This window comes from Aedes aegypti, chromosome 3, assembly GCF_002204515.2.
Source record: "Aedes aegypti strain LVP_AGWG chromosome 3, AaegL5.0 Primary Assembly, whole genome shotgun sequence".
Taxonomy (NCBI): domain Eukaryota; kingdom Metazoa; phylum Arthropoda; class Insecta; order Diptera; family Culicidae; genus Aedes; species Aedes aegypti.
In genome coordinates, this window is record NC_035109.1 from 246857455 (window position 1) to 246874939 (window position 17485).

The 17485-nt window shown below is 36.7% G+C and overlaps 1 protein-coding gene across 6 annotated transcripts in view; it reads left to right on the forward strand.

Annotated features, from left to right (window-relative positions):
• The window catches only part of LOC5565217 (protein Fe65 homolog), a 300368-nt gene that overhangs the window by 136125 nt on the left and 146758 nt on the right, over window positions 1–17485 (forward strand). For all 6 annotated transcript variants that reach the window (XM_021851272.1, XM_021851270.1, XM_021851271.1 and 3 more), the window contains one exon: window positions 6488–6542. The gene's annotated coding sequence lies outside the window, so the exon portion shown is untranslated. The remainder of the gene's footprint in view (window positions 1–6487; window positions 6543–17485) is intronic.

Genomic DNA, 17485 nt, shown 5'->3' on the forward strand with positions numbered 1-17485 from the left:
GGTTTGCCAAATCCGTACTGCCGTTCCTTCAGGTAAATCCCTTCCAGAAAATTTTGCACAGTGGTCTCATGGACCTTATTCGCCGCCGAAGGCCAATTTGATTTAAACTGCTGATCGTATGGGATGGTACACAAATTATGTCATGGTAAATTCCAACTTTTTTGACCCCTTCCCCCCCTTTGTCACGTTTTTTGTATGAGTCCTCCGAAAATTTTGTAAGGCTTGTCACGCTTGGCTTGACCACCTCCCTCCCCCCTTGGAGCGTGACGTAATTTATGCATGACCCCTATTCCATGGATTAATTAGTTGTTTTGAAATTCCGTCTGATCAAGACACAATACCGTTCGATAGGACGGAGTTCTGGGCTTTTGGGAGGGTTGTGTCTTATACGTTTTTCGTATCGTACCACTCGATTGCCTTTTTTGCATAGTGGCTTCTTGCCAAATCTGGCCAGAACAGCACAGGTCTATTATGTTACTTCAGGAATGGTAGCAGCCACTTTTCGAGGCACCCTAGACGTTGTTTTCTTGGTTGATGGTTCTCGTAGTAATGAAAATGTCACTTTTTAGACCATACGAGCATATGGCTTGCCGGACGAGGCATTGTCTCGAGAATTTCGATAGTATTGGAAATTTCGGCCTCCTTCCCTTTTCCTGATGAGGTATAAAACTCCTGTCCCGGAAGCTGCCTGAAATCCACCTTCACATAAGTTTCGTGCGCGAACGTTGGATTCTCTTGCAGCGCGAGCAAAATTTTGACACATTGTTACTTGAACGTCATTTTGGAAACTAGTAAGCAAAAGGTGAAAACACATCATAGCAACCGTTATATGTACACTCAACTTTCAAAAGCAGCATTTTTTTTTTCATGCATTTTCAAAAGAAACCAAGGATGGAAATCTAGTGATCATGACAAAATCCATGATGCCTCGCGTTGTTCTTTATCCTGCGATCATAGCAACAACGATTAACTCTTTGTCGTCAAGTTATCACAACAAACTTCGCTCCGCGAATAATGCATCGTGTTGCACGTGTGCTAGCGATTAACTGTTCGTGAAAAAAAGTTGGATTATTTCGAGGATTTTTCCACTTTTACTTAATGATCTACCGCCATATATGTTGTTTGTGATTCTAAAACCATTCGGAAATTGGTTGAGTGATAAATAACAGTGCAAATGCGGCATGATTCAAGTTAATCGCTACTTGTAACAACATCCGATAAACTCTTTGTCCCACGACAAACAGTGCATCGGATGCTTCATATATCCGCTCTACGCACGCGTAATGAGGTGTTGTAATTAGAGTTACACATTTCTCAGGAGCACATAAATGTACTGACGAGCCTCCAACCAAACCGTCTCTCAGCTCATCGGAACCCTAGTGTGCTGCGCTAGATAGAGGCTCACGAAAATTCTAAAAGCGCGCGCTAGGTGATGTGCTCTCGGAGAGACTCGTCTCATGCGCTGCTCGGCGCTAGGGCTCACCATCGGTATCCAAGTTGTGAAACAATTGCTTAGTAACGAAGAGCCTCTACAACTATTTCCGTCTCATTATGCAGGTGTCTAGATGGCCTACATGATATGGTCGAAAACTTGCGATCCAAGTGTTACAATTTCGATCCTCGTTGAAAACTTTTGTAATCACTTCAATTATTGCGCTGAATTTTAAACAGCACATGTGACGAAGCGCATGAGACCGCAGTGGGACACATCTCAAGAAAATGAGGCGCACCAAAAAAGGTCTCACAATGTACAGCGCTCCCGTGCGCTGGCAAGCAATGAGGCTCCTGCACCTAAGGCTACAGCACGTGCACAGTAACTCTAGTCATGTTACTAAACTATACACAAAAATAAAAATTGCCTATAACAAGCTATAAACCACACTACAACTATTATTGGACACGCACTACCACTGGATCAGTCACCCTATAGGTATTAAATATCTTTTTACTGAAACACACAAGGAATTCAAAATTATAGCTTATAATTAGTAAAAGTTCCGTGTCGTTAGTGGAAACATGCAGGGATAAGGACAGTAGCTTTAGAACGGGAAACGTAGTCAATGAAAGGTAGAAGCAGCTCTACGACGAACATCTGCATGGCGCAGAGACCACAAGCACATATGATCAGGACAGGGGACAGTGCAAACTAATAAGCTTACACGGTAAGCAAAGACAAGGATAAGTCGATAATGAAAAGTCGAAATTAGCGTGACATAACTTGTGGGTCATAACAACATAACCGATGATAATCTAAAATGTGAGAAATATTGTGCAACCATTATCCTAAACGCCGTCTGCATATATCTGATCATCTTCGGTAGGTTATTACGCATAGCAAATTAGTTCATTGATTATTATCAAGCTGATTTAATGGACTGCTGTTTAACAACGTACCATCAGGTATTTCTCGAGTACTAGGTTTCTACGAGCCACCTATTCAAAACTGCGTGAAAATTTCGGGTAAACACTCCAGTTTGTTATAATCTCTCTAGGGACTTCGACAGGCAGTGTTGTGAAAATCCCAAGTTTTCATATCTCATGCTTGAGGTTCCTCATATGCTAATTGTCGCGTATACCATTCAACAGATAAAAAAACATGTATGGGCTAGCTCATCCATTTGACTCATTGTTTTGTATTTGCACAGTTGCTTTTACACAAAATAATAATTACTTGCTATTTAAGATAGAATGATTTCCGAAGTATGCAACATGACTGCATTTTATTTGACAGCAGCATCTCATATTGTTGAATAATAACAGCGCCGGTTAAGTTCTCACAGTCAGTTGGGATGGGGAAGAAAGTTAGTGTGTAATGATTGTTGCTTCTAGAGCGAGAGTATTCTTTGCAAAGTTAAATTTATGCTATTCTTGAAGTTTTCTCTTTCACCAATTAAATAAAACCAAAAAAAACAGCTATTCTTCAAACCTGCACTTACCCAACCATAAACCTCTCATAAGACTGAAGAGGCCCATACTAGAGACGGTGTTGGAAAGCAACTTTCAAGTATCTCTTAAAACTTATAATCATGCACTTATGCCAATCCTCAACACTTCAATAAACAAGTAGTTCTCAAGACAAGTTGAACTTACAATATGTTTATCATGTTGGTTTGGTTAATGAAGTAGTAAATACTGTTTCATAATATTGCCTATCATAAATAATACAAATTGCAGATTAATTTTCGAACATTTCAATCTTCTGTGTGCACCGATAATTACAATCATGGCTGTAGTTTTATTCAACACTACCATGAAACTATAATAAATTTTGCTGAACTTGGGAAAGTGTAACACTTGAGAGTTCTTAGACTCAAAGCGATCTGGATGAGGACAAACTGATCTTCTTGAAGAACGTGATAAGATTCGTTAGTTTTATTCAAGAGGAGCTCAATTTGACGTTTGTTTATTTACAATTTCAGCTTTTGGTGAAAAGTGTTCGCACTGGAATTTATCACCACATGGATTTTATTTCTGCAAATTGACTAAGGTAGATATTTCTAGCTTTGGTGTACGTCGTAATAAGACCCAGATGTTGGGCTGTGAAAGCAATCGGACTAATTAGATGTCCATCAAAAGCACATCTCCTTGCAGGTAGAATATCAAGTGGCCAAGTTCTGCTCCTTAATCAACGTCAAGAGGAAGAACACCACTGGAACTTATCGTGTGCATAATCTGTAAGTTGTGCGCCGTAAATTTAACAATGACTTCCGTGAAGAACAGATCGGAAAGTCACGTAAAGCGAGATAAGTTCGAGAGTTTTATAAAACTGTTGCCAAGCACAATTGTTCTTATTAAAATGAAGTTTTATACGGTGCATCTGAAGAATTCTCGTAGAAATTTTTAAAACCAAAAACGGTTGAAGATCATTTGTACTTGATGAAAATTACTATAAAATATGCAATTGTACAATAAAACTTCAATAAACATAAATAAAATCTAATCGAATCTAAATTGTTATTTGGGTTGTGAAGGGTAAAAAGATCTGGGAGTCTAATTTGGTCGATAATGCGATCCTTAGATAAGGAGGAAAAATACTAGTCTTAAAAACTAGTTATGCATTTTCGCGGTAAAAATATTGGTACAGTACTGACCCGATTTTGTCAGCCCCCGATTTTGCCTACCCCCGATTTTGTCAGCTTTTTGACCGGATTTTGTCAGCCTGTTTTAAATTTGTCAAAAAATTGTTATCGTCATGTTTTTCCACGTTTAAATTAAAATTGATGATGATGTTTGATGTCATGCACGCATGGGCAATGCCTTTTATTAAGTGTTAAAAATCGATTTTACTAATATAAGGGAGGGGGTAGCCCTTGATAAAAAAAACTGGCTACGCCCATGTCCATCGCCCTCTTAAAAGTCCATGTAACCATGTAACACGTAAAAATTTGAAAAACAGGAACAAAATAAAATGACCCGATTTTGTCAGGTTCCCCAATTTGTCAGCCTAAAATTCATCGAGGGGCTGACAAAATCGGGTCCTTACTGTATAAGGTTGTAAAAACCACGTCAACAACATAATGTTGAACTATTCAGAGGTTATTTTTGATAATGGCAAAAAAGAAAGGTATGTGAATATTAAAGTTATATGAAACGGTGTCCTACCATTTGACCGAATGCCGTTTGTTCGAATGCCATTTGGCTGAACTACGAACAAAAAAATATCAAACTGCTTCAACGCTCATAATTGTGGCCCAATAACTGATCATCTAATTAATTTGTAGAAGTTGTGAATTCCTTTCAAGACTTAAGCTGATGGTTGGTTCGTTTCTGGGACACCAGCGGTGTAGGGTTTAGAGTGATTTCCAAAAGAAATTTTTACCTTCTTTAAATTATCGGCCGTTCTTTGTAGTTATACTGATATAATAATCATTTGCATCACACTTGCTTAAATTATAATAAGAAATTTTTCCTTCTTCTGACCATCGGCTGTTCTATCAAATTTTAATATTTTTAATAGTTATTTGGAATTATGGCTTGCAATACCCTCATAAAGAGTTTTATTTAAAACATATTTTACATATTTTTTTTTATCACGAGGGTTAACTTGTGTGAGATATCATTCTCCTCCAAAATTAACTCAGCAACTCACTATTCTGTCCAAGTAAATCAAACATCTCGGTGAACATTTATGACATATAAGCTCACCGTTTCTCCATTGTGAAAAGAGAAGCCAAAACTCGTGGTTGCTAGAACTATGAAATAATTTACTTGGAGCGATTCGAAGCATTGAAGCAAACCAATGCTACAGAACGACGAATAAGTTGTAACCCGTTTTAGTTTCTGTCAAACGCGTTTTATGACTTCAAACGCAATGCGAAAACCTCGACTGGCAGCTGTTACCGCTAGCAGAGAAGTGAATAATAATTATTACTTACATTCATGATTTTCTTCTTTCAGCATTGACTGTTTCTTGAACTAATACTGAAGAACTCCATATCAATAATAATTTACCCTTCTTTAAGAATAAACTGTTTTTTAATTTGGCTTTGAAATTCATTACCAATGCATGCTAACTGTCAGTGTCTGCATATTTCAACATACAGTCAACAACACCGACGTTCAATGGAATCCGTCATCGTTGATTTGTTCTTTGTGTGAAGGTTTTTTTTTTGACAATACATGCACGAATTTGGCAGTAAGTGCATTCAGTTTTTCAATTACTTTTTCTTTACTGATTCTCTTCTACCTACAGAAATTCGGTGGCAGCAAATTCAATTTTGCTTGTAAAAAAATCATTTCCATCTAAATGACCCACAAAAACATCCGCAAAAAGCAAAAGTTGTATTTTATTTTGTTCTTAGCAAACCATCATGATTCATCAACTGGAGGCATCACATTGCCGCTTTCTTACACCAGTAAAATAAAATTCATTCGTAATTTTGTATATTAAATTTTCTATTTCAGTGCTTCTAGGTGAAATTGAATTTTGAAATGACACCATCAGTGGGTGAAACTGAATGCGTGCGCGTGTTGCACCCCCTCTCTTTCTCGTCACATTCGCTCTCATAGTCAGATTGGCTTCATGCACTATTGTTTTCTATGTCGGTCAAACGACATTCGTCCAATTGGCATTGGGCCAAATGACCCGGAAACTATGAAACAGGAATAAGGGTTTTTGTCGGCACTGTTAATGACGAACCATCCAAAGTTTGCTTAAAAATTACAATAATGTAACGTTGTCACGTTAAAAATGTGTTACCATAAGCATGAAACGAGCTCACTAGTTAGCAACCCATCCTCGACTAAACACGAATATCTTTCCAAACTCGTACTACACGAACCGGATACGATTGATCTTGACTTCGTCGTTCACCCCAGGAGCATGCAACTGAACCAAAAGATCACATACTAGTCACTATTCTATCCAGCAAACGTGAAAAACGAGAGAAAAAAAATCAAAACAGCGACGCCATGAATAAACTCGCTTGCTTGAGCTTTACGAAGCGCATTCTGTAGAAACTACATAGTCTTCTTCTCTCTCTTGCAGGAATGAAATTCGATCCAATGTTATCGAACGTTTTTTGACGAATACCTGGTAGATGGTAAGTAATATCAGTTTTACATACAAATAATTACAATCGTATTATTGTGTGTCCCTCCAAATACAACCAACGAGAAAATTGAGATATGCTTAATTTTTTAGAGTTTTAAATTATAAAATGGGAGTTGAGCTTCACTGAGCCTTCGCAGCTACAAAGCGTTCGATTCTCGGTCGGTCGAAGACCTTTTCGTAATGGAAATTTCCTTGACTTCCCTGAGCATAGCATATCATCGTATCTGTCACACGATATAGGAATGCGAAAATGGCAACTTTGGCAAAACAAGCTCACAGTTAATAACTGTGGATGTGCTATTAGAACACTAAGCTGAAAAGCAGGCTCGGTCGCAGTAGTCAGGATACTCTATACCCTGGGAAGTCAAGGAAATTTCCATTACGAAAAGATCTTGAACCTACAAGGAATTGAACCCAGACATCTACAGCATACCATTGCCTTGTAACGGTGTAGGCTACCACTAAGAAAGAGGTGTGTGTATTAGCGTTGGGCAAATTTGGCCAGAACATCGATGTTACTGAATCGATTCAAATTCGATACGTCAAATCGATTCACCAATTTAATCGAATCATTTGAATCGATGTTTCGGAATCGATTCAATTTTCAATCTCATATGAAAAATTTAAAAAATGTGCTCTGCAAATAAGACTAAATGAATTTGCATACGATTTTTAATATTCCTTAAATGAATAACGTTTATGATTGAAAATTATATATCAATCACTTCAAGGTTGATGCAAAGCTAGGCTTATGGCTAATCAACTCATTCAAAAATCTTACCAATTTAATCCTTTCGAATCGAAACAAAAAATCGAATGAAGAAAATCGATTCACTCGATTTTGAGGGCTCCTAACATCGATTCAAAAATCGATTAATCGGAACGAGAAAATCGATTTTCAGAACATCGATTCAAAATCGCCCAACGCTAGTGTGTATAACTCTAAACTCCAAAAATAAAAACGATATGAAAAGTGGGAATTACTTCCTACGCTTATTTGCGGTCGCGGGCACGTCTTTATTATGGTTGTTTTAGAAAACTTTTCAAAAAAAGGACAAGAGTGGGCAAGCCGGGGTTGTAGTCTCTTCGGTAGCAAAGAATAAAAATCCGCAATAAAACAGAAAAAGATCGCTACCCAAACGGTGGAAGTGGATGGTGCTAGGTGTAGGTGTAGGTATCAATTCGGGAGTTTTTTTCTCACCTTGGTGAGGGCATCATAATATAAATGTCCGCAACCTCAGGTAGACCGCCATTTGGTATTTATTGATAAGTTAGTGCCTTGCGAAGATGTGTAAGGAATATTGAACTTTTTAAATTCAACTTCCCTTTTTCTTCTTTCTGGGATTGCGTCCTAACTGATCGAAGCCTGTTTCTCATCTTAGAGCTTTTATTGAAAATTATTCATTTTTTCATGTGTATATCGTAGTGCAATCATACTCTATGGCCTGGGAAGTCGAGAAAATTTTCTCCTAGAAAGAATACGTCGACTAGCGGGGACCGAACCCACAAATCTTATTATGGTCTTATTGAATAGATGTGCGCTTACCGCTACTGCTGTATGGTTCTAAGCTTTATTTATAGGTGAATTTAATATTTAATATTATTTGGTCACTAGTGCTCCTATTCTTGGTAGGGTAATTAATCTTGATTGGAAATAAATGAAGACGTTGTGGATAGAAACAGATATAAGACCGAATTGACTTTTCTTGACCCGGGGTGTTGTTGATATTAGCAAGTTAGCAAATTATTAGAAGGCATTGAATTTTCTTTTGAAAAAATGACTTTTATGCAAAATTACATTGAAATTTGATTTTATTTTCATTATTGATTTAAATTTTGATTTATACTATTTTAAGTACTTAAACTTCTTCAACAATTGTTGGGTTCATGGCTGTGCGGTAATTGTTTCCAATCGTATAGCTGTATTGATCCAAGAAGTGTAGGCTGGATTCCTGGCTCCGTCAGATTACAATACCCCGAAGTATTGTTTTAATGATGTCAACTTGATTTTGAAAAAGCATAAGGTTTTTTTTATTTCCTGTGTTGGGTGTATAATCACTGCGACCATTTGTTTGACCTATTGTGATACACCACCCATTTTAATGTATAACCGTATTCAAGGTGGTAGATTACTATGATTAGTTATCCTCAACTCACGATTTTGGTATTTTCAAAATGAGGAATAATATGTCGTATAAACCGAACTACTTTGAATGGAGCTAAGGACCATATATCAGAGGGCTGTAGAAACCATTGACAAAGATACAACGCAGTTACACAGAAGGTGTTCAGAGGTTTCTGTTTCCTCACTACAAAAGCGACAAATATCATCTTCAATTCTCTTGATTAGTCGTAAATGATATTTAACTAAACAATGTCCTGTAATAAGTTCTGTGTATGCACACAGGTCTTTTTTTTGACAAGGCGAGAAGTTTTTGTGTATTTGATTTATTGGGTGTTATAAACTTTTTAGATTGGCGGGCTTCAACAGTTTTATTCCAGTTGGTATTTACCATGGCTTTTTCCCAGTTCCTGAGCTCCATTTTAATGGAGCATGGTGAGACTCCACAGAAAGGCTCTGGCCCTTGTAAATGTTGAGATGATCCAACTCTTGCCAGCTCATCTGCTTTTTCATTTCCTTCTATTCACTGATGCCCAGGCACCCAGTAAAGAACTATAGTATTATTTACCGATAATTTTTGAAGTAAGAGAGTACATTCCCAAACCAACTTTGAAGTACATGTGTATGATTTCAAAGCAGCGAGCGCTGCTTGGCTATCAGAAACAATGCATATGTTGGAATGCTTGTATTTTCTTTTTAGGGAAATAGAAGCACATTCTAGTATAGCTTGTATTTCCGCCTGGAAGACGGTTGGCCATCTACCCATTGAGACTGATAAACATACAAACCGGGACCTGTAACACCAGCTCCCACTTGATCGTTTTGTTTGGAACCGTCAGTATAGAAAACTATTGAACCTGAGCGAATTTGTGGTCCTCCCACATCCCAGACAGAGCGATCTGGCTGTACTACATTGTACCTACGATCAAAGCATAAGCATAAAGATACATCACACAGTAATTCAATAGAAAATCGCAAACAGACTTATCTTCTTTTTTAACTTCCATGTTTTTTCTATATTAGTGAAGTTTTCTTAAGCCATTTGAGCCTAAAATTTGTGTTAATGTTCTTTCCAAAGGAGCGCCCGTTACTGCTGAATTTTAGCCGATTTAACTGACAATATCATGATCAACTAATATGTCGAAAATAGCATAAGTTCCCCTACTTACACAAATTTCTGCTTGTTGATCTCAGTGATGTCACCTCGACTGATTCAAGCATGATTTTCCACTTGTGGTATACCAGTTTCCTAATTTACTCTTGTTTTTGACTCTGAAGCAAAGCGTTTTGGAATGGTTCCAGTTTTTTGGCTAATTTAAAACCAAAGCAGTAATAAATATGGTAGAGTAACCACGCAGTGAACCTGAAATGGCAATAACTTCTGTCCTGTCCGACCATGTAAGTCTTCACACCACACAGTATCTGATGTCACTTTGCTGGTTCCGACGTCTTTGTTGCATTTATTAGTGTTATTGCTGTTGGCTGAGTCATACAGAAAACAACCACATGCCACCCTTCCAGTAAACGCCAAAGCCCCCACCCGATCGATTACAGACATCGAGACGCCACACCATGCCAAACGCCTTGAGGAAATTCGATTTGCTGTGATTGTTGGAGCTGATTACAACTCTCTTTCGCCCCCACGGCGGCGACGGCGACTGACCGACGACGCATGATGACCCGATAACCAGCCAAACAGCTGCTTTCCACCACCCTTGGGTAGGGTATTAGAGGAAAATACAAGCAGCACGTGATAGCTAAGTGGAAAAGTGTATCGATTTCCAGTTTTTTTTTTGCAAATGAATTGAACGCAGCCATTTCTTAACGGTTTTATGACCTGATGTGTTGGGGCCATCCTTAGTCGGAAATGTTTAGAGTCCGCGGCCACAAATCAAAGCCATGCTGAACGTGTCTGGGCTCGATTCCCAGTCAGTCCAGGATCTATTCGTAATGGAAATTTCATTGACTTACCTACCACAACTACCACACGAAATACGAATGCAAAAATGGCAACTCAGGCAGAGAAAGCTCTCAGATTATAACTGTAGAAGTGCTCATTGAACACAGCTGAGAAGCAGGCTCTGTCCCAGTGCGTACGTAATGCCAAGAAGAAGAAGTATGAAACAAAACTTTTTCTAAGCTTTTGTGCGTAATTTAGGCATCATATGACTTTTTTTTCGAAAAACAATGCTTTTTCATTTCAAAACTTTTCCTCCACAAATATTTTGACAGTTTATCATAAAAATCCAAGGAGAGTTTTTTTTAAAGTCTTCTGGGATTCTTCAAGATCCTTCCTTCAGAATCTCTCCAAAGCTGGTTATTAAATGTTCTACTTCACAAGCACAAGGATTTCGGCAGATCTGGATTTTTTTTTCTGGAAAATAAACGAACCGTTCTTAGAAACTAGATCATTTTTTATTACAAGGCTCTATTTCCTATGGAAGGTTTCTATTGTGTCTTAGTCGAGTCAAATGGTTTCCAAATTCATTTTTTCCAGTTAGTTTATGAAGTTGTCTCCTAATATTTGGTAGACAATTTCACGAATTTTACGCAAAATGTAACTGTGGTAAACTTTATTTTCGTACATTACACGACATAACATCTTCATGAATTGAGGGAAATTAAAAAAAAAAAATATATATTTGAAAATTATTACTTGGGAATTTCTCAAGAAATCCTTGAAAACGAAACGAAAATCATTTCGTTATATCTGGTAGCAAGGATCAATAAAAAATGCCGTTGGAGTTTTTTTTTTGATAAAAATCTCAAAAAAGTATTAGAAAAACTGATACCTGAATTCTATGGAAATTTTAAAATAAATCCATGTCTATTTTGCCTTGAGTAATAAGGATGGCCTTTTTGTACAAACAATCGTATAACTCTAAGTGAATCCTGGTCCGATTATTTAAGGTTTAAAAGATTTCTCCGGAGATCCCTATTCATATAAGCTAGTTCTTCAGGAATGTGATATTCCAGGGTTCTTGAAGAAATACGGTTTGCGATTCTTCTGAAAAAAAAACCTGAAAGAGTTATTTCAGGTGTTCCTAGACCGATTTTCCAATAGTTTTTTTGCAGTTATTTTCCAGAAGAATTCCTTCATGGATACTACCAGGAATCGCTATAGATATTTCCTCTGGAATCCATCTGAAACTCAAGAAGTGTCTCCAAAGATGCTTTTGGAAATTCCAATAATTATTCCTGTAGCCTTTCCCATAAATTTGAAGTATTTTCGCAAGTTTCCCAGCTATTTTTCCAGGATTTCTCTATAAATCCGTCCAAAAGATTTCTCTTCTCGTTGTTCTAAAGATTTCTCTAGGAATTCTTCAATAGGCTCTTCAGAAGATTGAGAATTATTAAGGAGTAAATTTTCCATATAAAGTTAGGTCTCCTATCAGACGCTGCCACGCACTTTCCTCCCACTGCAATTTCTCAGCTATTTTCTATAAGATGAAGCTGATTTTTTGTTTGTGACTAAGGCATTATACTTATAACCTTTCGAAAAGAGATACCTCTTATTATGCCGTCCACAAATTACGTACCGCTCCTTGGGGAAGGGAAGGAGTTAGCTCAACCATTGCTGCCCATAACTGCCTATTTGTCACATTCGACATTTTTGACAATTTCTAGTTAACACCGTGGAGAGTTATCAAATGATAAATACTATCGATCAACTTAAAAAAAATGTGAGATTGTTCTAGAAAATTCGAAAAAATACCACTCAAGCAACACACATGTTATAATAGAGTATTATCAACTTATATATAACCAAATCAGGTTATATATCTGTTGATAATGCTCAGTTATAACATGTGTGCTACTCGGGCAAGTTGTTTTGTCACATTTCTTAATCTAACAGCATAACAGTTGCATTGAGATTATACATGAGCCTCGTAATGTAGTAGCAATTAAATTTCTATCAGATTTTTCTTCTGACTATTCACCAAGTATGCGATATGAGTTGTACAAACTTTCTTGAGGCAGAAAGTAATAAGCATTTTTGAGTTCTTGATAATTTTTAGAAATTTTAGTTCCCTGGGATGGTTCATAGACGATATGGGCAGAACTTGGACTAATTTTTGCCATTCCTTAGCTTCAGCTTAGCTTAGATTGACTACACATATGAATAGTTGCTATTTCGTGATTGACCGAAGTAAGTGAAAATGCACAAAAAATCAATTAGAAGTTTGGCTGGGATTGGCCATAATCTTCTTCAGTGTACATAATTCAGTGCCTCTATTTATAAAGAATCAATAACGGCGCACGGTGTGCTGGAACACACATATTATCGAACTTGCATGAACCTCCGATCTTTTTTCACTAAAAGTTAGCCTTGATAGTCAAAAGAAGCTTGCAGAATATTAAAAAATCTTTCATCGGCAAAAAATTGGAAAAAGACGATTTTTGTATTTTTACCCTTCTCCCATATATGAGTTCATAGGAGAATATTAGAGATACACTAATATGATGACTTTTAACGGCTTAATGATCAATTTGACATATCTTTAACATGAATGAATTCTTAGATGTTTTAAATTAAGCATCATTTCCTACATACACTCACACAACATGACCAGCCCATGGTGGTATGCCGTATTTTATATAATGGAAATTTCACTTTTCACTTCAGAAAAGCTCATACGAACGCTTTGTATTCTTCTTTCTGAATCAAATAAGTAATATTTTACGTATACGGTAAAGTTTTCTAATCAGAATAGGAATTCCCAGAAATGGATACACATAGCAGTATAGGCTGTATTCATGTGCTTATACGCGCAAAAGTCTTGAGAGAGGGTTCACTATAACATGATTAACAGTAAACGGCTTATATAGCCTCAATGTGGTCTCAAGCTCATCGTGATACAAGTTTTGTGCTGTCACTAATCTACTCAAATGCAATGCGCACATTATATTTGGGGTTTGAAGTGCTTCGGATCGACATTATGTCATCACTCCAATTATTTGTCATAGGATGAATAATAAATGTGGCGACGATGACAAATCGATCCAACGTAGTTCAGCACTTTTATTCAAGACTTCGCACTTATGGAGGGGGCAAATTTTGCAAAATAGACACAACAATTTCAATATCCAACATGGACACATACAATTTAGTATCGTAAAACGAGGTATCTTTGAAAATGCGGCTAACTTTGATAGTGCGGGATCCGCAACGTACTAAACAAAATAACAAAAATTATGTTATTCAGTTAAGCAAAACGAATACGAAACTAAGGGGTATCAGTGTGACACTTCACCTCTGAGCTGTTTTCGTGCCAATCGAGAGTATTTGAGGCTTTATATTCGAATATTTAAAAATGATGTGATTTTGGTACTTTCAAAACGCTCACAAACAATCTGTTTTACTATCACTATTTCATGAAACTATAATAGTTCGGTACGTATGCTTGTGGCCTAGCTATAGTAGAACATGAATCCGGTATCAAACCTCATAGGGAAAAACAGTTTTACAATTTGGAATCATTTTCGTAATCAAAGTCACAAATTCCCATATAGCATTAAAAGCCTAGAGGTATGCAACGCCTCAAGTACTTTACGGGATTCATTCGATTTATACTCATTTATGTTCCAAAAACGATTGATTTATGGTGAATTCAATGTCGAAACATGATTATCGATAGATATCAATTCAGATATATACTTTTATACCCATTATTATCAATTTATGATGGTGTTTATCATGTTTGTTTTGACTGAAAACCGTTTTAAAGATGTTTCTTGTTCAATAAATTCTGTACTTTAATTGATAAAATCTAATCCAGTTTCTCTTTTAACACTTCAGTCGTCGCGTTGTTGTATTCTGTACAACACTGGTGGAAAAACCTCGCTCTTCGTTCCCAACAGCAGCGTGGTGGTTCTGACGGTGGCAAACCGCGCGACGACTGGAAGGTTAACATTCTCCAATCCAATTCAAACTGTGATGATGTCAAACAATAGTTTGTTTTGGATTTTATGTGCTTATCTACTCATTATCAATGTTACCCCATTACCAAAAACTGACTTTCGATTATATGAAAAACTATAGATTCATTAAGATCGAACCGTTATGCAATCTTTCATGTGCAATTGATAACTAACAAACTAGTGCTTGTTTTACAAATAAAAAATAAAATATTTAGATTTTCTCTAAAAAAAACTATCAAAGTTACCCCGTTTGATGGTATGTATTTAGTTTTAAGTATATGAATGTAACTAGGGATACGTTAATGATGTGAGGTTTTAGCAAACGCACCCAACCAGTGGCTGCAAGATTTCCATTTAAATCTGCATGACAACTTTACAAGTATTATATAATATTGTTACTCATCCAAGAAATATAAGACTATCATAGTTTTTTTTTATTTTCACATCTTACATTTTCTGTATAAACCCTGTATATGTAACGATATTTTACAATATTTGTATGCGTTCTTGTTTAGGATGTAGACATACCGTACACAGGTTTACGTAGAATCTTCCTCCATCTTTCAATCAAAACAAATGTGAATAACAAGACCAGCTAGATGTGAACACACCATTCAAAATTTAAACAGTACATTGCCCTATATAATTGTATGGCGGTTTATTTTAATGGTTGCATGTAATTATACAATTGTCTGTTATCTTAAAAAAGCTTCATGTTCAATAACGAACTCCAATGATTTCAATTATTCTGTAGAATAGGAAACATTGATTGAAACTTGATAAGTTGTAGTATGTTTACCTTATGTAAAAATGCGATGTCGTTAATAAACGGCATACCACCATGGGCTGGTCACCTTGTGTGAATGTAGGTAGAAATTATGCTAAATTTGAAACGTCTTGTAATCGATTCGTGATCAAGGTATATCAAATAAGTCTCTGAGCTATTGCAATGCATCAAAATTAGTGTAACTCTAATATTCTCCTATGAACTCATATATGGGAGAAGGGTAAAAATACAAAAATCTACTTTTTTCAATTTTTTGCCGATGAAAGATTTTTTAATATTCCGCAAACTTTTCTTGACTACAAAGGCTAACTTTTAGTGAAAAAAGATCGGAGGTTCATGCAAGTTCGATAATATGTATGTTCCAGCACACCGTGCGGCGCCGGCCACGTCCTTGCAGTCAGGTGGGATTGGGGGAAGGAATGTTAGTGTGTAACCTCTGCTATTTGGAGACCGTGTTTGCCATCTCCACAAAGGTTACTGGGAGGGATGTTTGTTAATGGGGAGGATCGTTGGGTCACAGGATTCACTTTAATAAATGATTAGACCATGATAAATAATTATTTGTGAGATGAAAACATGCCTTTAAATATAATATTTTCATTTGATATGAAGAATGTTCAAGTAGAAGAAAATAATGTCAACACTTGAAGTGACGATCCATTCAAAGTTTTTGTTTAATTGTAAAATTAAAAGTAAAGTAATACATAAAGAATTTATGAATCAATGTTTATGCCGACCCTCACAGTGACAAACTATTCATAGTTTGTTGAAAAATCATATTTACATCCCACCTTTGTAACGATTAAATGAGCAGTAATACATATTGTTCAGATTTGAAATAAAAGCATGAAACGAGCTCACCAATTGATCCTTCATCCTTGGCTGAGCTGTTACAATACACTTTCAGCTTCACTTAACGTGTACAGACTAACTTAGAAAGAAATCACTCTGATGACACAAAAAAAAAACGCGAATGACTGGACTACCACGAAGCACTCCGCATTGCCCAGCTAAACGCGAAAACCGAAAAATAAACAAACATTCACTCCGGTGGTAAAAAAACGAGACCGCAAGCAAAGAGTGCACTCTTAACCGAACAAAAAATAAAAAGAAAAATAAGTTAGCACCACCCTAGTAACACACCAGTTAAGCACCAGCACATTCACAGTACATTCACTGCACCGGCGCGGCATCGACGATCCCAGAACCGACAGCCAGTCAAAACATCGTTTGGAATTTATCAAAACATAAACATAAATTAATATCTAATAAAAGAGCATGTGGCTCGATAGCGACAGCTTGTTCAGTTCTTTCAGTTCAATCAGCTAGTTCAGTCTTAAGTTAGTCATCCGAAATCATTTTTTTTTAAATTAAGTTTTAGTTCTTAATTTATTAACTGGCGCCCGAATAGGGACCAGCGCGAGTGTAGGTTAATTGTGTCGTGAGTGTTAAAATATCGCGAGCATTATCCGAAAATTTCAACTTTACCGCAGCACAAGTGGCGACCGCTACTGCAGCAGCAGACGTGAAGAAAGCGCCCCTAGTCACCATCATATAGGAAAAACGGGATCAGCGCATCTTCGCTGGGACAGTTGAGGCTCGTGTCTGGTCTTAAAACAACAGGAGTTCCGACGTTAGAGGACGGATACCCGAACTAAAGAGTTTCGACGTAACAGGACGGAACCGACGGACAACTGAAGTACTCGCCGTTACAGGAATAGAGTGTTCAGAGTATGATAAGAATACTATTGTAAGTATAATTAACAAATTATTATTTTTTCAGAGTAGAAAGAAAAATTAAGTGCATAAGTGTATTAAGTGTTTGTAAGTGTAGTTTATAATTGTGTAACTAAATAAAAAAGTTCTCAAATAATTCCAATCAATTAAATAAAAAAATCTGGATCAAATAATAAAACAATTCGGCACATTAAATCTAAATATGCCTAACGATATTCAGAATATACTCGATCGCTTAGAATTTTTGGAAAAACAAAATGTGGTGCCAACGGAATTAGATTATAATGATCCAATTCTTTATTATCTAAATCCGGATGGTTCACCAGCTGATCCATCTTCAATAGAAAAGATTCCGGATTTAATA